General features: G+C 37.5%; 1 protein-coding gene across 4 annotated transcripts in view; it reads left to right on the forward strand.

Moving 5' to 3' along the window:
- The first annotated feature begins 257 nt into the window (after positions 1-257).
- Cdh18 (cadherin 18) overlaps positions 258-23,034 on the forward strand; it is an 833,519-nt gene continuing 810,742 nt past the window's right edge. For 2 of the 4 annotated variants that reach the window (XM_045132913.1, XM_045132915.1), the window contains exon 1: positions 258-605. The gene's annotated coding sequence lies outside the window, so the exon portion shown is untranslated. The remainder of the gene's footprint in view (positions 606-23,034) is intronic. The other 2 variants (XM_012947493.2, XM_004652533.2) reach the window with 1 other exon arrangement.

The raw sequence follows: 23,034 nt of genomic DNA on the forward strand, positions 1-23,034 counted from the left end.
AACAGAAAGCTTGCTTTGAGCCTCTGCTCCCTGAAATCCTGTGGCACAGAGAGATTAAAATAATGAAAAATACTTGCCTTAACTGCTGGCAAAACTCTGATTGTTTGTGCCACTCTTGGAGCAGACTCTTGGGACTGGCAGTAGAATCCTTGCTATTGATTGGCTGGTTAAATAGAGGACTATTTGCTTCAGACAGGCTAGATTGATTATACAGCAGCAGTAGGAGCTAAGGCTCGGAGCTGAGTAATCATCAGGGTGAAGAGGAAAGAAGGAGCGAGAGAGTGAGAAAGACTGAAAGAGAGAGGATAGGAGGGAGAGAGATGAAGGTGTGGGCAGAAACAAGGCACGTTCCATAGCATCAGTCTGACTGCTGGTGCCTGGTCATCTTGCTTTCTAGCTCCCTCGGCTAACAACTTACTGAACTGATTTTCTTCTTACCAAAGGATGTCAGCTCTGAGACCAGGCAAGAAATAACAGACTTCACCTTGGAATAGCTCGTCTCACTCCTGCATTAGTGGAGCAGATTTGGAAAAAGGAAACAAAAACCCAACCCTGTATTAGCCCCTCTCACATTCACTTTGAACAGAAGCAGTTTCATGCACCAGGTAAGGGGATTAAATTTTTATCTCTGTGTTTCTGTGTGTGTGTGTGTCATTCACAGTACAATACACCGTAGCTTAGCATGCTTTTTAAAAGGAGTTTGCAGTCAGGCATTTAAGTCAATGCTATGCACATGCAGGTGGATTTAGAAATGTGAGAACACACATTTCTGTGAATATCTTTGCTTTTCATCCATAGGTGTGCATGCTTTTTAACAAAATCATCAAATGACAAGTTTATGTAGAGCATTTCCCATGTATATAAGGGAAATAAGCCAAATGTAAACTAAACATAGTAAAGGACAATTTAGTGATAATGTTTCAATGTGTTCATAAATATTTATTTATTTATTGCTGTTAAACAACTTTGGGAAATAAAAACATAGCAGGAAAGGACCTTGATAGCATTACCTGTCAACTCTTGTATTTCATGCAGACATTGAAGCTACCCTCTGTGTGTCAATTGCTAGTTCTTTTCTAAATCTGTCTTTTTACTGCAGTCTTAACTTTTGGACCTAAGCACGGTATGTCTAAAATGATGTGACATTAGATTGCCCTTTATTATGACTGTGGAGGGCTTGCACTTGTTCCCAGAAAAGTACTGAGCTAAGGGGAAGGAAACATGACTCTGGAGATGGCCAACCATTCCTGAGTTCACTGCGGAGCTGCAGCCACATCAATTAATATTTAAAGTGTCAGTGATGCTATGAGCAGGTAAAGCACCTGAATACATATGAAGTTGGGTCTATTAGCTTCTCTACTGGGAGCAGGGCTTGGATGAAAATGATTTCTCAGAAACTGATGGAATGGAATGAGAAGAATGTCTTGCTGATGGAGGTGGCTGGCCTTGTGTCGTGGGTCACAAATGTCAACTACAAAAGAAAGAACACTGTCACAAAACGCATTTATTTCATGATTACAGAAAGCAAACTGATTTTGTGGCATATAAATGTCATTATCAATGTATTCACATTTTGGTGAGTGAAGAGTTATTAACCCCAAGAACTTCTCTGATTGTCCTTTTGAGAGAAGTTGCCTGGGGAGCTGCTTTAACCAGAGAACATAGGGCTCTCTGGGATAAGTAAACCAAACTTCTGAAGATGCTATTTAATGTGCTAGGTAAGAGCATGACTACCATCCCTTTTGAGAGCCAGGATATGGGAGCAGTGTCACACACTATGAACTACTGTAGTTTTGTGTTTGATTCACCTTTGTTTTTACCTGAAGTAAATACTCATAAGTGAAAAACACATTTCCTCATACTAACACTGTGTCTTCTAATTATAAATATAGCTTTCTAGATATGTCCATTAGTTCCAACTATATCTGAAGAGAACTATAACTATGTGAAGACAAGTTTTTTTTTTTTTTTTTTTTTGCAATGTGTTTTTTAATCTGAAGAAATTTGTGTTGGAGATATATTGATTTCTGTGCATTTGAATTGTGTCACTTGAAAAAAAAAGGTTTATATATCAATTTTTGAGTATTGTGCTCAAGAAGCCATTGTCAAACTGTAAAGTGATCAAAGTAGCATGTGGATGATTTTGTTGAGATGGTGACAGTATTGTTCCAAGTCTAAACTTAGGTTTTGTTTTCAGTCTGACATGCCTTTTACATGTAAATACTCTTATCTTACACAATTTTTTTTTTAATTTCTTACAACTTTTCTAATCTCTCTTACAGTAAGTTTGACTCCATGTCTACTCAATAGAATATATTAAATGACAGGAGAAAGGGAAGATTCTGTTTCAAGCAGCACCCTCCACTTTGCATCTACCTAAGTAACGTGTTCCCTGCATTCTGAGGCAGTTCTATGCAAACACGGTCTCGGAGGACAAGTGTCCTGGGGTGATGTGTGTAAAGTCATTCTGAGTCTGAAATCCAACAGTTTGCTTTGTCAGTTCATCTTAATAAGTCTCTTCTTCCTTTGCAAGTTTGAGAGCTGTAACTGACCTTCTTTTCAACTTCTCATTAACTCCTATACTTTCTGTTGTCTTTCCTGATTACTCATTTTAACCAACCTGACACAAGTAATGAGAAAGCAGTTCACCATTCTCTGTTTCTGTAGCCATCTGCACCATTAGGGGGCTCTTTCTTCCTGTGCTATATGTGATCTGTGAACCACGACCTGCTACTACAAGCATTTTCCCTGTTTGTAAAGTGTGAGTCCAGCTTGCAGCAGCTTTCTAGCATTGCCTATAAAACAGGAGCATGTAAGAACTGCAGGGAAATAATCATACCCTATGCTTTCTGAACGTATCAGCCTAGAATTTGTTCATGTATACAAAATGTTTAATCCTTAAAAGCAACCATGACTAGAAATACAAAAATGGTCTATTTTAGGCAAGCCTAAATATTCCGTGTTGTGAAGATAGTATCATAAATCATATGAAACAAGGGCAAGTGGATACAAAGCAACTACTTTTAAATATTTTCAAAGATCCAAGTCTACCAGGGTGAATGTACATGCCTTAAACCATGCATACATTTTTGCTGTAAGGAAAAGAATATCAAGAAGTTGAAAGAGAGAGTTACCTGCCCTCTAGGAAAAAAAAAAAAAAAATTAAAAAGGCTACAGTGGGGTGACCATTAGTATGGATTTGGTATCAGCCTACTACTACAGGAAATGCATTTCTGAATTCCAAACAATGCTCAAGTTGTCATTAATGTAAATACACTATGATGATACAGTGGCTAATTATGACACAAAGAGGTGATCCTCATGTCACTTTGGAAAGCATGCATAATGAATTTCACTGAACTCTTTCTTGTAAATGGAAACCTACCACCTCCCTCTTTCTGCAGCTGAGAGATGCTCATTTTCTCACATTTTGTGCGGTCATTAAGCACCCCTCCCTGAGTGTTGGCTTAAGCAATCAAAGTAAGTTTTTCAATGAGCTCTTTCAACTCCATTAAAAAAAAAAAAAAAAAGATGGAATCCACCATAACCACTAAGCAATCCCTCCATTGCTAAAACACTTTCTTTTGAGTCTGACTTAATCCCTGATACTGTTGAACAAATTTCAGTGATTATGAAATGAGAAGAGAGAACCTTGGCTCATGTCTTCTGACATAGTGGAAGGTGGTGACTTAGGTCTGCATAATCACGTTATTTCTTGCAGTGTGGCTATGGGAGGATGAGTGTGCAATGACTTGTTTTCCACACAAATTTACACACTTAATGAATGGAAGATGGCAATTCTGCATCTCTTTGGCAGAAATAAAGTGAGGTATGCCATAAGACATAAGTGCATACTCAACAGAGCTTTCATGTGGACATGCTGAATGAGTGAGAAATATGTGACAAATCACTGATTTAGGAAGAGTGTGATTATAGGTTAGGTTTACAAAGAAATGAGAATAGTGTTTCCTCGTATCTTCTTACCCTCACCCCACCCACACTTTCCTGACTGTTTTCTATATTACTAGCATCTTGCTTTAGTGTCATTTAATTATTACAATTGAGCATCCTTAAAAAACATCATTCACACATCTTATTTTAAATTTTAAATTTTGACAAACATATAATGACAGTTATATCCCCTTATAGTATCAGGTATAACCTTTTAATTGCTATAAAATTGTCCTTTGCTTGATGCATTCATGTGTACCTTGATCTTTACCTTGAATCCTGGGTAACTCTGATATGCGTTTGTTTGTGTTTTGTCTGTGTGTAGACCCAGGTACTCATATGTGTTTATACAGGCCAGAGGCTTACTTCAAATATTTTCCTCAAATACTCAGAGACATCAAACATTTTTTTTTAAGCAAGGTAATCCACTGAACCTAGCACACACCAGTGTGGCTAGACTAACTTACCAGCAAATCCCAGGGACCCTGCAGCCTGCCTCCCCCTTCACAGTGCTGAGGTGACAGAAGCAGTTTTCCAACATTGGTTTTATACTCATGCTGGAGATCTGAACTCAGGTTCACCTGCTTGGACAATGAGCACTTTGCCCTCTAAACCATCTCTCCAGAATTTTTTTCTTTAAATATTTTCTTTACATATTACTTATTTATTTGAGAGAGAGAGAGAGAGAAAGAGAGAGAGAGAGAGAGAGAATGAGCGTGCCAGGGCTTCTAGCCATTGCAAATGAACTCCAGATGGGTGCGCCCTCTCGTCCCCTCATGAATCTGGCCTGTGTGGGTTCTGGAGAGTCGAACTGGGATCCTTTGACTTTGCAGGTAAAGGCTTTAACCACTAAGCCATCTCTCCATCCTCTGACCTTTTTATGGTGTCTGTACTTTGACCTATCTAGATGTCATGTTGTTGGAGTTATGGAAGACAGCATATTGGCTGAGCATGGCTTCTTTCATTTAGCGACATGCACTTTAATTCTAAGACTTTTTATTCTGTTCATTTCATTCTCTATGGGTGAATAGTTTATCCATTCAGCTACTGAAAGACATGTTGTTTATGTTTAACTTTGGCAATCATGAACAAATGTCTGTGATCATTTATGAATAGCACTTTGGTTTATATAAGTTGCAGCTGCCTTGGGGAATCCCAGTGAGCATTATTACCAGATCCTTTGGTGAGTGTAGATTTATTTCTGTAAGAAACTGACAAGCTATCTTTCCTTATGTCTATGACTTCTTGCAATTCCAACAATAAGACTACAATTGCTCTTCTATATATTTATTAGAATTTGATGCTTTTTAGTGCTTTATATTTTCTTAATTTTAATAGCCATGTAGTACATTTCATTGCTTTCACTTATAAATGTGCTGGGAATAACCACTCATTTTATGTGTGATCAATTTGGAAACAAAGAGTGAATCTTCAGGAAACATATTCATAATCAATTTGACATATTTTATGGCCTAATTGTCTTTTGCTTTGAGGAGCAAACTGTATATTGCAGTAATGTGAGAGCTAGGTAGCTAATTGCTTCTTTTTTCTTTATACCTGTTTGCTATTTCTAAATTAGATCTATGGAAACGTGGATGTGTAGAGCAAAAAAGTAAAATAAATCATGCTGAATTTTCATGTATCAGAAACACCAGTACTTTCTATGTTTAAAACACTATGATCAGATAAAACAATATTATTATAGAACTTAACAGCTAACATCAATTAAACTCTGTTGTCTCCAAAACATAACAAGAATGAAAGGTTCTGACAAATTTTTATTCAGGTTACTTATCATTTTCCCTTCCATGATGTACTTTTCATTCATATTTCCTATTATGGCTGAAGATAACCTATCTTCAGGTTGCTCATAAGAGAAAAATCCAAAACCTTTAAGGAGTCCAAGATTCTCTCTAAGCAGACTTTGCCCTAGCTTTCTTTCATGATTTCTAGACGTTACTTGCTTACATAATATTGCAGTTAATTTTACTGTCATAGTTACCTTTTCATTGCTGGTACAAAGCACCTGGGCAAAAGCAGCTTATGGGAGGAAAAGGTTTATTTTGGTTTACAGACTTGAGGGGAAGCTTCACGGTGGCAGGAAAGACAATGCCCTCAGCAAAGGCTGGACATCAGCTCCCAACTAACATCATATGGACAGCAACAACAGAACAGTGTACCACACACTGCCAATGAGAAGCTGGCCCTACCTCCCAAAAGCCCATCCCAACAACACAACTCTAATAAGGTTCCAAATTCTCATATTGCCATCAGCTGGGGATGAAGCACTCCAAACCCATCAGTTTAGGGAGGAATACCTGAGTCAAACCACCACACATGGTTACATCTTTCTCATCCTCCAACGTGTTTCATTCTAATCCTACACATCTATGTAAGCTGATTGCTTTCATTTGATTAAGTTTTCTTATCTCCTCTACGGATTTGTACTCTATCAAACTTCTTACATAGTCTTCACAATATCAATACTGCTAAACATATAGAACTTACATTGTTAACTAAATATTTGCTGTGCCTTCTATTCAGATTTTTTTGACTCACATAAAGGAAAATTTTTTAAAATATCTTAGTATATAAAGTTCAATACATATAATAATACATGCTCTTGAAAGGAATATATCAAAGTATTCTAGTATTCATTCTCTATATTTTCATCTTTTTATGAAAAACAAAGAGAAAGGGAAATAATTGGTGTACCAGAACCACGTGTGGCATCTTGTGTGTTTGTGTGCCCTTGCGCGCTTGTGTGACCTTGTGCATGTGGCTTACCTGAGATCTGGGGAATCAAATATGGCCCTTAGGCTTCTCAGGCAAACACCATATCTGCTAAGCTTTCTCTCCAGTCCTATATTTAAACTTTTTTATAGGGAACAACCTGGTGGGTTAAATAGAGTTGTGTTCAAGTTCTTCCATGTATTTGTGTATCTATAAAACTTGATGCCATGTCACTTATGTTCCTGTCTCCTCAGTGGGGATAAAGATGGTGGGTGGCTCAGAACGCATAACTTTATTTAATGATGAAAAGCACTACTGATGTATATGTGTTACATACGTAGGGCACAGGATTATATACTCCTCGGAAACACAACTAGAAATACTTGGTGAATGAAAATGTTTAAGACAGGGAACACAAGATGGAAATACACTGTCTCTCTCCCTGCCATTCTTCCTTTAAAAATTTTGCTATGAGAGCCAAAATTACATGATTTCGCTAATAAATAAATCTTGGAAGGTCTCTTGAGACAATGCACAAAAAAATGAAACATACCATTGAATTTTGTCTTTCTGCCTCCTTTTCCATGTGCATATTTGTTACTGTGATTATCCCTGGTAAATTGAGTTATCTTCTAAAATACCTACTCTAGACGTCCATTAAATAAATTATGTTTGCTTTTAATATTCTTTTTCATAAGCTTAGCTGTTGGCTGGTATGTGCACCCAGGGTATCATTTCCACTATCTAGTTGTTGAATACTTCTGTCATCAATCAATATCACTTTAGCTTTTGGCTGGGATCAGAGAACTGACCAGTTCATTGCCAAGAATACTCCTTGAAAAACTGCACCTAAAATCTGCTGACAACAGAATATTATGACACACCACATCAAAATTATCAAGGAGCATATTAAAGGTTTGTCTGTATCAATTTCTGAAGCCTGATTTTTGAAACTCATCTCTTTTTAGAGGGCAAGTGAGACTGGATAACTCAACTTCAAATGCATAACCACTTGTTTGTGAAGCTAACTGTTCAAGAGTACATTATTTCTTTCAATCATTGTGGAACCTTAGAAATGTTGGCTTTCCAAATACTTGTTTGCCGGAAATCCATCATCTTTATGCTAACTCCAATAATGTCAAAAACATGATATTAATGACTGAACGATTAGTTGAGGTTATGAAGTTAGAAAGCTCAGATGACAGACTGAGGTGAGCATAGATGAGCAATCAGCACTGTTACTAGTATTTCTTATTAACATTAAGTGTCTCTGGGCCAGTAGTGCTTGGAAGTCTTATCTAATCAAGTTTTAATATTCATCATTAAATCATTCTAGAAATATTTACTGAGTAACTAATAAGCTATATCACGTTTTATCCTGAACACTTCCAATGGCTGCAAAAATAAACAAAATGGCTTAACATTCTCCATGGACTCCTCCAGGAGGAAAACTGTGCCCATGGTTAGAATATTATTTTATTTCCTTCCATGCTCTCTCCTGAGATGTTGCACTGAGGGTCCTGGAAAAAAATATATATATATATATATATATATATATATATATATATATATATAATTTTCTATCATCCTTCTTCTTAGATTTTGCCAAGAGAGCCCTGGAAGGCAGCAGCAAGGAGAGAGCTTTTCTCTTTCTTCTTGATGGGTGTGTTTGTTCGAAGTATTTTCCTGTTTGTTTACCTCAGCAGTAGGATGCCCTTCACAAAGCACTGTTTCCCATTTCTGGCAGCGTCTGGTACCCCCAGCGCTCACCTCCTGACAGCCCCTACATGACGAAGCAGTGGGGTTGTTTTTTATCCAGCTCCCTGGAACCTTTCTCTGTGTTTCAGGTACCTCTTAGTTAGAAACCAAACCACTTCAAGTTCCTTTGCTTTTACTTAAGGTGAAAAAAATAAAGATTTTAAGGTCCAGAGTATAAAGTTAGAAGATAGTTTATGTCCTTCCTTGGAAGCATGTGCTGTAATCTAAATGACCATAGGGAATTCTCCTCTGTCTTGTGGGTGAAGCCTGCTTCTAGTTTTGACTAGCTGCTTGCTACTACATCAGTTCCTCCATTGTATCTTTAGGGCCTCAAGGTATATATTAAGCTTCCTGCTGAAATAACTATTTTGTTGTTTTTTTTTTTAATCTTTCCTGACCCATGATGAATAAATCAAGTTGCTACTAGAGGTTGATAACAGAAAATGAGAGTTGCCAATGATGGGCCGAGGAACTATGCATGATCATGTGTTTGCCCTTGAACATAATGAGCTGTTTACTAATAGCAAATGAGGTACTAGCAGTCTAGAGCATGCAATGGCTTTCCCAATTAATCAAGTAACCAACTGTGTCTACTTGTGAGAAAAGAGATTTTGAAGCATTACTTCAGTAAGCAAGTGGCAGCTCTGCTTAGCTATTTGCTTTTGTTGATTCTGAGACTATAAGATGGAATACTTGCTTTCACTACACTTGAGAGCTTACAGATAAGCAAGTCAAAAAGACCACAAAAGAAAAAGAAAAACACACACATAAAAGCATGGCTTTAAATCATTAGATCAAATCAGTGCAAGAGAATTAGAAAGCTTTTAGGGTCACCTGAGTGGTTTTGGTTAAGCCGAGAAGCTTAAAACACCGAGTATTCCTAAGCCTCTGCTGACAGCAGAAGCAATCTCATGTCCATCTGAGTTCACAAGCTGGCCTGGCTTGCAGATCTGGTAATCATTCACTGGAGGACTTTCCCTACAAAGTTTGCCATTTTCTTTTAGATCCACCTTCCTCGCTCATCAACTCCTCACCTTATTAATTAGACTCAGGGTCAGCATTGCTCTGGAAGTTACTTTACAATATCAGACCTAGGAAAAAACAGCTGATATTCCAATTCACTTTCATAGTCTTGTTAACTAAGATTAGTAAAAATAATAATAATAATAATAATAATCCAGATATCATATGATATGATATAGAAGAGATAGGATGTGAGATGCTAGATTCTAAGAAATCTGGATAACAGATGAGCAAACATAATACCAAGTTTGACTAAGTTTAGTTATACGATTGCATCTCTGAGAGATTTTAATAGCATTGATGACACTCCTGGATACAGCAGTACGTGTTTACTTGGTTGGCTAACTAACATGTGTATGAATGTTCGTTCTGTGCTGGGGAGGTTGGGTCCTGATGAAAGCATTATAAAGACAAAGGATTGTAAATTGAAAAGGCACTTAATCCATGTGCTCTGTTGCTTAGCATTCCAGGACATTGCGGAATATTAGCTATTTCCTTCTGTGATCACATGCCTTTTTGGGAAGCTTGGGTCGCTGCTGCTGCCCAGCGTTAGTGACACTGAAGCCCATCAGCGCAGCCCGAGGGGCAAAGCTAAGAAGATGCACTTCCCCACCCCACACACACCGCAGCAAAACAGCACTAATGAGGGTGTTGGTATGTGCAGGAATCCTTGCTGCCAGCCAACTGGCCACAGTGGCTCTACTGACACCTTACTGAATAGGGATAACGAAGCTATACTTTAGGTCTGTGGTCAGAATCCTGCTGAGTTTCTACAACTTAGAAAAATAAATGTTCTGTCATCTAGGCTGGCAAAACAAGGGCAGTTCACAAATCTGGAACAACTTGATTGACTGGGGTGGTGGATCCCCTTGGGTAAACACTGGCTAGACTGCATCAAGGACACTTCATAGATTTTCTTGTAAGCCACTTACTAATCAAACGAAGAATAAAATAACAGTACTGAAAATGTACTCCCTGAGTCTAAAGCCATGTTAGTATATCACTAGCTAAAGTAAAAGTTTAACTCCCAAATATAGGGAAGTCTTGCAACATAGGAATTTTAAATTGCATCCACATCAGTTGTTTTTCTAACCACCCTGCTGTTGTCCCTGAAATCCTGAAAATATAGCTAACATAAATTTTACATAAAATTAATTGGCTAGAAGTAGCATCCTTTCATATAATATTTAGCTTGTGGGGGGTGAGACGTTAAGGGAAGAAGAGTCAAATACAAACTTTTGAGAATTCCCTCCTTCTAAAATGTCAAATTAGCATGTCAGGGAACCGCTTGTAATTATTTTTAAAGGCAAGGTGTTCTGCAAAGTGAGAGAAATCATCAAGAATAAATTAGTAGCCTTTTTCTTTGTTCAACTTGCCAAGGGAATACACAGGGTTTGATTGGTGAGTTGCCTTTAAAATAATGACAAGTTTTCAAGATGACATTCAGAATGTGGGACATTCAGGATGACTACATGTGTGTGTGTGTGGGGGGGGGTCCCTAAGGCCTAAAGTGCAAAGCAGCTGCATTGGAGGGTCTCTGTAAGGAAGTGAGGATTATACCAGAAAGAAAGGGAGAGAGAGAGAGAGAGAGAGAGAGAGAGAGAGAGAGAGAGAGAGAGAGAGTCCAATTACCAAGTGCATGAGATAATGTACTAGGAAATACAGATTTTGTTGTTTGATTTTTAAATAGTTTTAATATATGGCACAAAATATATGAGTTCTGCTATTTTAATAATAGAACATACTTGGTCTTGGCCTTTTTTTAACTTTTATTTATTTACTTATTAGAGACACATGGAGGGAGAAACAGAGACAGAGAGAGTGAGAATGGGCACGCCAGGGCCTCTAGCCACTGTAAACAAACTCCAGATGCATGTGCCAACATGTGCATATGACTTATGTGGGACCTGCAGAATTGAACCTGGGTTCTTAGACATCACAGGCAAGTGCTTTAACTGCTAAACCATCTCTCCAACCCAGTCTTGTCCCTTTCTGTTATTGGAGAATATTGGGGTACTCATTTTGAATGGAGCATGTTGAATTTCAAGTATTAGTTTGAAGGTTACAATACCATTTTCCTAATAATAAAAGTTTAAGGAGTCCCATTGTGATAATGTCTGTGCTAGATCTCCTAGAAGTAGATGGGGAGCCCAAAGCAATGCATCTTCTGCCATTTGTTTGACAGTGAGTGCATGCAAATTGCACTTTAGGTCTGTAGCAACCTGAGGCTTGAGTTGAATTTGTGACTAAAGTCCTGAACCATGGCAGCAAACAATTTTTAGATTCATGGGATGCTAACTACAGAATCATTCATCACAGCGAGTAGTTTCTTCAACTGCATTGATCTTGAGTGAAAACAAGTAGCATTCATTGCCAGCAGTTTCTAAAACAGCATGCACACATGCAGAAAAGCATTGAAAAACAAGCTATTCATGTAGACAGAAGCAGAAGAGTTTCAAAGTGTTCATCAGATGAGAGTGGTGAGGCACACCTTTAATCCCAGCACTTGGAAGGCAGAGGTAGGAGGATCACCATGAATTCAAGGCCACCCTGAGACTGCACAGCGAATTCCAGGTCAGCCTGAGCTAGAGTGAGAGACTCTACCTCGAAAAAAAAAAAAAATACAAAGTGTTTATCAGACAAGAAATGTTTTATAGCACATGTAACATGAAAATCCCAGGGTCTGTAAAGGTGTTCAAGGGCTGCTTTTACATATAATGTGATATGATATCTTTATATATAGAAAAGAAAATTCTTCCTATTGACATCAACATGCATTGACTCCACCAGTCTCCCCTATTTTTAATTACAACACAATTATAAAATAAAAGGGTATTGTTTGTGGCAGTAAACTTGTGTGTTTTGGCTTTAATAGTCTTAATTCCTACATTAATGACCCATTCAGAATCATCCATGTTTTCTCACAATCATAGATTGTTTCCCATGTGATGCTGCAACACAACACACAACTGCACTTGAGTCATTAGTATATCACATAAAGGTCTTTCCACCCAAAGTATCATTTGTGTGCCAGTGCAACTGACATTAACAAGAAGCCTATTAGAATGACAATTAGGATGCTTACAATTCAGTAGCATATGAGTTAATATCTGTATTTCATCAATATTGCTAGCTTATGTATAGGCAAATTAAAAATGTAGAAATTCTCAACAGGCAGTTTTTCCATGATTTAAGACTTGTTGCATTATTTGTATCAAGTAACATTAGTGATCTTTGAGTTTCTGCTGTTGGTTTTTAGTTTTTTGAGACAGTGTCTAATGTAACCCAGACTGGGCACAAACTCACTGGGTAGCCAAGGATTACCTTGCACTTCTCATCCTCCTGCCTCTACATCCCAAGTGCTGGCATTACAGATATGTAGCACCATAGCCAAGTGTGATTGTATTTAAATCCCTCAATCTTATGTTAAGTCTAGATATAAAGGGATAAATACACTATTTCTTTGGAGGGAAAGACTGGAATATACTGCTGATAAGAATGCGTAATAGAACTGAAGAGATCGCTGACTGTTTAAGTGTGCTTTCTGAGCAAGCATGAGAGCTTGTGTTGCAGTTTCCTTATTATTATTATTTTTTTTTACTTTTATTGTTCATTTTGAGAGAGAGAGAAAGAGAGGCAGGTGGAACAAATGAACTCTAGACACATGTGCCTGCGCATCTGGCTTACATGGGTCCCGGGGGATGGAACCTGGATCCTTTGGCTTTGTAGCCCCTAATTATCTTCTTGTTGTTTGTTGCTAGGATAAAACACAGCCGATGAGAGGAACATTTTTTTTTTCTTACAGTCATAAAGAGAAGGTCCATAAGTACAGAATAAACCACAGCACAAGCTGAGTATCACCTCTTCTACAGCTGATGGAAAACAGCAGCTAGAGAGGGAGCTAAGCACTAACAAGAGGGAGCTGGCTATAACCCCAACAACCCACATCTTCAAGCAAGGTTCCACTTCCCAAATTATTACTAGCTGAATACCAAACATTCAAATGACATGAGTTTATAGGAAGCATTTGTTTGAAACCACCACAGCCCAAGTTTGAAATTTTAGAACACACGTAAACAGCTAGACATGGCCATGCATATCTGCCACTCCAGCCCTGTGAATGGTGGAGACTGGAGAATCACTGGGGGTCATGAACAGGAAGCTCCTGAGTTGGTAAGAGACTCTGTCACAAGGAGAAACGGGTGAGTGTGTGACGGAGGGAGATACCCAAGGTTCTATGGCTTTTGCATAAGATTCTGGGGGTGGGGGGCAACACATCTGCACATCTACTTGCAGACATGGCACATACACCACACAACGCACACTGACATGCATATGCACACGAAAAATGCAGGCTAATTCCCACATAATAATTAGAGCAAAACATTCTGCTTACTTAATTCCTTTTCACAGTGGGTAGTGCCAAAGAAGCCTTTATTGATAGTATTCTACAGATAATTTTTGCTGGAATCCTTTACATGTGTTTTTTATTAATAAAATAATAATTAGTAACCTAGTTTTTCATCTTGCTTAATAAGTTAAGTATGTAAAAGTGTGCCTAAATGGTCTCTCAACAAATTTCACATTCTGATTTTAGAATATTCCACAGGCATTAATGAAATTTGTAGTATTCCTTTGATTATATAAAAGATTATTTCTATATGGACCCAAGCAATTTTGATACTATTTTCCATTTCTCCTTTAAAGAGTTTATCACACATGTGAGCTATTTTAGGTGAAAAACTAATTCTCGTTTAATTGCTTTACCTCTCAGATTTGTGAATGTCCAAAGTAGGTCACCTATTTTTTGAATATCACGAATCTGTAGTTTCTATAATATGATGTTTAATAATTTCATAATTTAACTTTCTTTTTTGCCATCATCTTGAATATTTCTGTAAAAACCATTACGTGTACTTTTGCTTATAGTAGACCATTTGATTCGAGACTCATGTTCAAGGTCTTGCTAGGGCAGGAAATTAGGGACAGAGTGATAGAGGCATCACAAAGAACATGTGAAAGGAGCCATTTGGAAATAGTACATCAACACGTGCTGCATGTAACCATGAAGCATGCATCCAAACAGTCCAGTGATACACAAATGCAGGAGAAGGGGGATTGATACTAGAGCAGTGACTCAGACAAAGTAAGGGCTCATGTGACACTTGGCTTTTGAGTCCTGTACCTGTCCAAGCTTGCTAGTCTGTTCCCTTTATTAATAACTTAGTTATTTATTTATTATTTTCTTGTTTAATAAACTGTCTCTATTCCTACTATTAACTGCCAGTCTCTGGCCCAATTTCTTGTTCTGGTTTGCTAATCTGTTCCCTTTATTAATAACTTAGTTTTTATTTATTTATTTATTATTTTCTTGTTTAATAAACTGTCTCTATTCCTACTATTAACTGCCAGTCTCTGGCCCAATTTCTTGTTCTGGTTTGCCAGAGTCTGACAATTTCAATAAGTTTATCTCCAGAATCTGATCTAACACCTATGAAAATAATGAACTTTCTTGACATTTTGCTTCAACATCTGACAAAAATATGAACTTGTTTTTGACATTGAGATAAACCAGTCATGAATTTACTACAAGTCAAGTTTTCATTAATCAGTTGCTTATGTTACCTTGCTAGCCTTGAATGTGGAATTACTTCAATGGGCGAATGTTTCCCCCTGCACTTTAATTTATTCCTTGTTGGATAGACATAGGCTTTAGGGTCCTGTTGTGGTTGTCTACGGAATATAGGCTGTGACCAGGATTTACCTAGCATATATTCATTTGTATGACATCATCCAGAAGAGCTCAGCTCCCCCAAGTAAGCCTCTATGTTCTGCCTATTTATCATTACATTTTTACTTATTTTTATTTATTTATTTGATAGCAACAGACAGACAGATAGAGAAAGAGGAAGAGAGAGAGAGAGAGAGAGAGAGAGAGAGAGAGAGAGAGGAGAGAGAGAGAGAGAGAGAGAGAGAGAGACTGGGTGCATCAGGGCCTCGAACCACTGCAAAGAAACTCCAAATGCATGTGTCATCTTGTGCATCTGGCTTACATGGGTACTTGGGAATTGAGCCTCGAGCTTGGGTCCTTAGGCCTCACAGGCAAGTGCTTAACCACTAAGTCATCTCTCCAGCCCTTTGTTGTTTCTTTTAATTCTGCTCAGTCACCAGTCTTACAGTGTTTATGCAGATATACCTTTTCTCATACAACTCATCACAAAATTCATACACAGTGCAGCATTTCCCGTTGGCTTATTTGACTTAGCCCTATGTACTTAAGGTCCCATTGTCTCTTTAAGGTTTGATGGATCATTTCTGTTAGCATTGAGAAATATTCCATCAGCCTTATACCTTACAAAGTATTTATGTACTTACTTCATAAGGGCCTTGTTGCTCAGTTAAATCGCTTAGCAATTGTGGAGGAAGCTGCAGATTTTTATGCAGATCAAAACTTATTAGGGCAAATGTCAAGGAAACTAATTGCTGGATGAAAACATACAACTCTAGGTAGCTTTATAAGATAAGGATAAATACTGCCTTCCAAACTGCCTACCATTTTATATCCTATTCCTCCTGCCTCCCTGGAAAACATGACTAAGACCTTTTGTTCAGATCCTCAGCAGAACCTGGTACTATCGATTTTCTGGATTTTGACAGAGTAATGGATATGTGCAGAATAGTCTTAATGTCTTAATTTTAACTTCTATAATTAGGATATAGGTAGTGTTTTGGTTCTCATGTACTTACATATTTACTTACTTACCTGCTTAGAAACAGGGTTTCCCTATGTAATATACTAGCCTCCAATTTGCCCTTCTCTTCTCTTTGCCTTCCTGATATTAATATTACAGTAGAGAGCCATCCAAACTAGCCTTCATTCACTTACTGATCAGGTTTCAAGTTGTCTTTGTGCATGTTGAACAACAGAGTTTTATGAATATCCATGCTGAAATCTAGGTACTCCCTCCAAAATTCATGCCTGAGTGTATTTGTCACTGGGAGGTTATGGAGAGGAATGACTTTTAAAAGGTGATTGGTCCACAGCTGTGCCCTCATCGATGCATGCCTGTCTGCAGCTGTATGTTAGTGAATGCACAGTGGGATTCACATATTGAGGATGAGCTCTGCTGGGCTCTTTCTCTCTCCTCTCTCTCTCTCTCTCTCTCTCTCTCTCTCCCTCTCTCTCTCTCTCTCTCTCTCATATATGCCCTATATGTTCCTGCTTGGCCTGCACTACTGCAATAACAGAGGATCCTGGCAGAAATGTTTCCAATATCTTGGGTGGTCCAGCCTCTAGAACTATAGAAACAAAACTGTCTAATGTTTATAATGTTATAAGTCTCCGCTATTCTATTTTAGTGACGTGATAAGAGCATTTTTTTAAATTTTTTTTTATTTATTTATTTGAGAGCGACAGACACAGAGAGAAAGACAGATAGAGGGAGAGAGAGAATGGGCGCGCCAGGGCTTCCAGCCTCTGCGAATGAACTCCAGACACGTGCGCCCCCTTGTGCATCTGGCTAACGTGGGACCTGGGGAACCGAGCCTTGAACCGGGGTCCTTAGGCTTCACAGGCAAGCGCTTAACCGCTAAGCCATCTCTCCAGCCCAAGAGCATTTTTTATATGGGAGACTGGCAGGACTTCTGGGAGAATAGGCTGTGGCGGAAAGCTGAGATTTCTCTACTCCTTTATAAAGTTGTGACTGAATTTCTTTTGGCATTGGACCAATGTTTGTTTTCTTTCTTGTAGCAGTGTTTAATGTCATTAGATGGTTTCTAAAATATTTAATACCTTAAAATTTTATTTTACTTTATCCATAATGTGTTTGGCCTGAGATTTCCATTGTAACTGTGGCTAAATGTTCATATATTAGAGGTGGAGTTCTTAGAATGATCTCTGTGAATCTCTGAAAACCACAACAATCCTAAAGAGGAAAAGTTATTCTAGGACAAGTCCCTTTAAAAACCATACCAGCTGAACAAGAATACAGGGATCTGTGACATCCTGGGAGCCTGATGGCTGAGCTTAGCGTGTGCTGATTCAGGCCTTGAATTTTCCATGGTGACTTCTCACCTGCACTTAGCAGCTGTTGATTGCTTGGTTCACTGGAGCATATGATGCTGAACCAAGCCACCGGTCAATAAAGTCATTTACAATGATCAACCCTTGGAGAGAGGTGATGAATCAACCTGAACTCCTCCAGGCAACAGAGCTTGCAGTGAGATTGTGCACTTTAGGTAGTGACATACATAATCAAATGAGTCAGCAGCCAGCACATCTCCCTAATTAATTTTAGTACCTTCTGAGAGACATGAAACAAACTTTTAATGTTTTCATTTTTCCCTTCAGTAAAGATGTTAGTGATGATACCTCAAATTGCAGACACACTTTAAGGACTAATCTTTCAAAAACTTGCATAATGATTTCTTGGCTTGTATACGTTAAGGTTATTGTTCAATATCAGCTTGAAAGTTTGTAAATTCTGTGTAACATTTCCTGATATTTTGAAATAAGAAATCAATAACTTTTTCAATAATTACAAAATATTGTTTATAAGTACTTCAATAAAATCACAATACCTAGTCTGTTTAAATGCATGCTTCCATGAGCTTTGTGTGTCACATGTAGTATTTTATTTTATGTTTCTATCAGCCTATAATGAATGTATTTAGTCACATTTGTGGAAACTGACCACATAGGTTAGAGATGCTCTAGTATTGTTGATTTCAAGGGAGTGTTGAAAGTCAAAAGTCAAATGCAGATTTTTGATGCTTCAAGTTCATGTATTTGGTCATTTCATTATGAACTTATGAGAAAATAATGGATTTATTTAGATACTAATTTTTTTAAAAAAATAAATATTTAATATTTAAAATATTAGTACATTTTAAACACTATAATTATCATATGTTATATTCCACAATGTTTCAAAATGAAGTATGAGTAAAATACTGATGCATGAATCATTATCAAATTACAGTAATTGTGGCTAGAGAAATAGTTCAGCAAATGAGGGTGTCTCATAAGCATTAGTGTCCGAGCCAGCCAAACTCTTCCTGTATTTGATTTCTCAGTATCTGCACAAACAGCTGAGTGGCCAGGTACACATATCACCCTGGTCCTGTGTGGAATCACATTTCTACTGTCACTCAGGGTCACTGGCCAAGCAGACTGACCAAGCCCAGTAGCACTAGGTTTAGTGAGAGACAATATCTCAAGTCAACATGGGTATAAGCAGTGGAGGAGGACTCCAGTGGTCTCCTCTGGTTTCTGCATACACATAAATGGGTGTGCATATTTGTATACATACTTTAATAAGCCATGTGCACACACCACCACACATATACACTTACTATAGCCCTACCACACCATATATGGCTATACATGCATGCAAAATTACAACAATTTACATTTTTGTATTCTGGAGACTATGATAACACATTAATGACTTTCACAAATTGTCTACGATAATCCTCATATAAGCCCCTTAAACTGGAAAGGTTACGATCTTATTTAATAGATCATGGACATCTGCTTTCCAAATATACATCTAGGTTTAGATGAAGATAATCAGATTTTCATAGCTTTTCTCTATGAAAGCCCATGATTTGTGACCATAGTTAACATTTTTGCACTTATCCCAATTGTGGAATTAAAAAAAAATTAATGGAAACAGTGAGCAAGTTGAAACATTTGCTTCCCTTGTGGAAATTAATGTATTTGGCTTATAAATAATGTTTTGGTTTGAAATATAGCATATGAAATATAGCAAGTCAACAGTCTCTGTGCCTAGTTGGGCAAGGAATTGGCACAGGTATTTTGTAAATTTAATAAATTTTATAAAATATGTCCTGTCATTTGACAGTTTATAAAGTTTTTTTTTTTTTTTTTTGGAAAGATACAAGTATATATAAGATCAATCACACAGTCCTAGTTAAAGAGCTTAAGGTGAAATTGTGCAGTCATAGTGGGTGGTATTGCATGTTAATTCAGTTCAGTTCAGAGTAAGACATGGTTTCTTAGGGTAAATATTGTCTAGTAAGATTTTAGTAACTAGAACAGAATAAATATTTATAAAGCAAATAAAAACCATGGTTTCAAATTCCCTATTTAAATTTGTTTAATTAAAAATATTTATTTGGGCTGGAGAAATGGCTTAGCAGTTAAGCACTTGCTTGTGAAACCTAAGGACCCCTGTTTGAGGCTCAATTCCCCAGAACCTACATTAGCTAGATGCACAAGGGGGCACATGCGTCTGGAGTTCGTTTGCAGTGGCTGGAGGTCCTGGTGTGTCCATTCTCTCTCTCTGCCTCTTTCTCTGTCTGTCACTTTCAAATAAATAAATAAACATAAAAATAAACAAAAATATTTATTTATTTATTTATTTACAAGTGTGGAGGGAGGGAGAGAGGAAGGAAAGGATTGAGAAAGAAAGAGAGAGAGTGAGAGAGAGAGAGAGAGAGAGAGAGAGAGAGAGAGTGTGTGTGTGTGTGTGTGTGTGTGTGTGTGTAGAGAGAAATGAGAATGGGCATATCAGGGCTTCTAGCCATTGCAAACAAACTCCAGATGAATGCACCACTTTGAGCATCTGGTTTTACATGTGTACTGCAGAATCAAACCATGGTTATTCAGGTCAGTAGGCTTTGCAGGAAAGTGCCTTAACCATGAAGACATCTTTCAAGCTGTGATATTTTTTCCCATGCCTAGCAACTTTAAGGAAAAAAAATATTTTTTCGATGTTTTCTAATTTTAATAGAAACATAATAATTACATGATTTATTAAGTTTATTATTTTTAAATATCATATATATATATATATATATATATATATATATGACAGATTATATGCAATTATCCCCAACTCCTGTTACCCTGGGAACCCTCCTCAGGGGAGTTATTGTAATCACTAATATTTTATAGAACAAAGGGAAATGTTTATTTAAAACTCAGGCACTGTAGGTAGGACTGAATACCCCTTAAATATTTTACTATTTCAGAATTCTCACCAGATATTACCATGGTTAATAATTTTTTTGTAAAGCCAATTTTATCACTAATGGTGCTGTGGACAGCTCGGTTGGGTTAATTGCTTAGGAGGGGTTGTGTTCAGTGGAATGTTTTCTAGTATACTTGGCTTCTATTCCTGGATGCTAATAGTAAATAATTCTTTATTTTGGAAGCTACGGATTTCTCCAGACATTGCTAGATGTCCCGGGGAGGCACTATACAGTACTAGTGAAAAGCTACTGGGCTCCAGCTTTCTAGAACCTTCTCTCTGCTTTGGTATACAAATATGCCTATGTGACAGATATGATTAAATATAAATAATTGTGTACGTGTCTACCACATGCTGTTTCTTTATACAATGCTGTATCTTAGTGTCTTCTGTAAGCTAGCACATATAATTCTGATATTTATTGTAAATCTACCCACCTTCAGAATTTTCATGCATTCAAAGACAGAAGTTTTATCCCTGATGTTCTATGAATTCATTCATGGGAAAACACCAGGACCACTTGAAGATCAGTTTTTTGAGTATACGGAACATTTCACTGGCCCTCAAGTCTTTTTCATTCAAAGTTGTTGGATCTAGTCACCATTTCCTTGAGAAGTGAACGGTTTCCTCACGTAGTTCCATGAACAGTATCGGAGTGTAATAACACTCTCATGTTTCATTCTTTGTGGCCAAGAGAGTTTTATCTAAGCGTGAGGAAAACTAGAACAGTAAGTACATCACAAAAATGCTCCAAGTGCGGGTTCTGAGTCACCCTCGCCTGACATGGCTTCAACCATCAAGTCATAAGACTTTACTCTTGCTTCTTCACAGCATACGTTGGGGCTCATGACAGCTTAGAGACTGTCTCATTCTTTCTGTAATGTTATCCTGTCTTACTCCCCTTCCTTTATTATGTACGAGAAAGAATTTTGGAGCTACTCAACTCAAACCGCACGTCAAAATCCAGCCACACACAGCAGAAGCATCACATTCCTAGGAAGGAGTTCGCGGTCATAAGCCATTTAGGAAAGTTCAACCCACAGTTTAAGAGCGAAGATTTTCTGCTATTTTATTTTAATATTTCAGACTGCTCACCTGAGATTACCATGGTTACTAATTTCATTTTATAGCCAATTTTCTCAGCAATGGTGCTGTGGACATCTTGGACCTGTTAACCGTTTAGGAGGGGTAGCAGGAGCAGAATATCACCTAGCCTCACAGGCAGGAGTGCATCAGAGAGAAAACAAGGAGTGGTGCCAGGCTATAAATCTTCAAGGCCTGCCCCCAGTGACCCGCTTTCTCCAGCACGCCTCTGTGTCGTAAAGGTTCGGCAATCTTCCTTACCAGTGCCGTACCAACTGCAAACCAAATGTTAAACAATATGGGTCTATGAGAAGCATTTCACATTCAAACTGCCAAATCTCACAAGCATTTCAGAGGAGACCCACTCTTTCTGAAGAGCATGAATGTGTTGGGGGAAATGTAAGGGATTATTTACTGTTGTTTGCAGTTTCTTCCTGATTATCTTATGAATACACAAGTGCTCGATTGTGAAACAACAAATATTTTACCAAGTGAGTGAATTTCATTTTAATTGAACAGCTCAAGTTAATGGAAATTATATGAAACATAAGTGATTTAATCAATATTATTTAAATCAAGGCAGAGTCTATGTTCCTGTAATTTACATTATTGGGCTTAGAAATATCATTCAGCCCATGTGGCAAATTAATTATCCATGCATGGCTTCCTCATTTTTTCGTCTTCATGTATACATTTATGATTCCATTTGTTTTCCTTTAAACTTTTGATGACACTTATAATATGTATAACCAAAACTAAACCTTGTGTCCTGTGTATGTGGGATGATTAGTAAAGTACAGATCCTGTAGCAAATTTTCTAATTTAAAAGATACTTTCCCTAATGAATTTCTTTCAGTGATGTATTGTTATTTTATACCTACAAAGACATTTATTTAATTTATGACAATGAAAAGCCCTCAGTGTTCTTTGCATCCCTTCGAGTATATATGTTTGTGTGTGTGTGCATGTGTGTGTAATCATTTTATGCAATGCTGTGTAATGCTATACCTTTTAATTCTTGTTTACACACATTTTGCTTTCCATTCTCTCACTACAATTAACTATTTAGCTAATGATTATTTTTACTTCTACACCCTGTCTATATTATATGTACATTTTCTATGACAATGTTTCTCATTCTAAGTGACACAAATAAGAAAAAAAAATCAGTAAAGTATTCCCCATGAAATTCAGTGACTTTTTTTTTTTTTTTTTGTAAGTTTACTGTCAGGAACATGAACAAAAATGGGATTGGATTCTCTTTTTTAATATTTTATTTTTATTTATTTACTTGAGAAAGAGAAAGAATGAGAGAGAGAAAGGGAGAAAGAGAGGGAAGGAGAAAGAATGGGTGTGTCAGGGCTTCTAGCCACTGCAAATGAACTCCAGATGCATGTGCCACCTTTCACATTTGACTTACAAGGGTACTTGGGAATCGAACCGATGTCCTTTGGCTTTGCAGACAAGCACCTTAACCATCAAGCCATCT

This window comes from Jaculus jaculus, chromosome 13, assembly GCF_020740685.1.
Source record: "Jaculus jaculus isolate mJacJac1 chromosome 13, mJacJac1.mat.Y.cur, whole genome shotgun sequence".
NCBI classification, from domain to species: Eukaryota; Metazoa; Chordata; class Mammalia; order Rodentia; family Dipodidae; genus Jaculus; species Jaculus jaculus.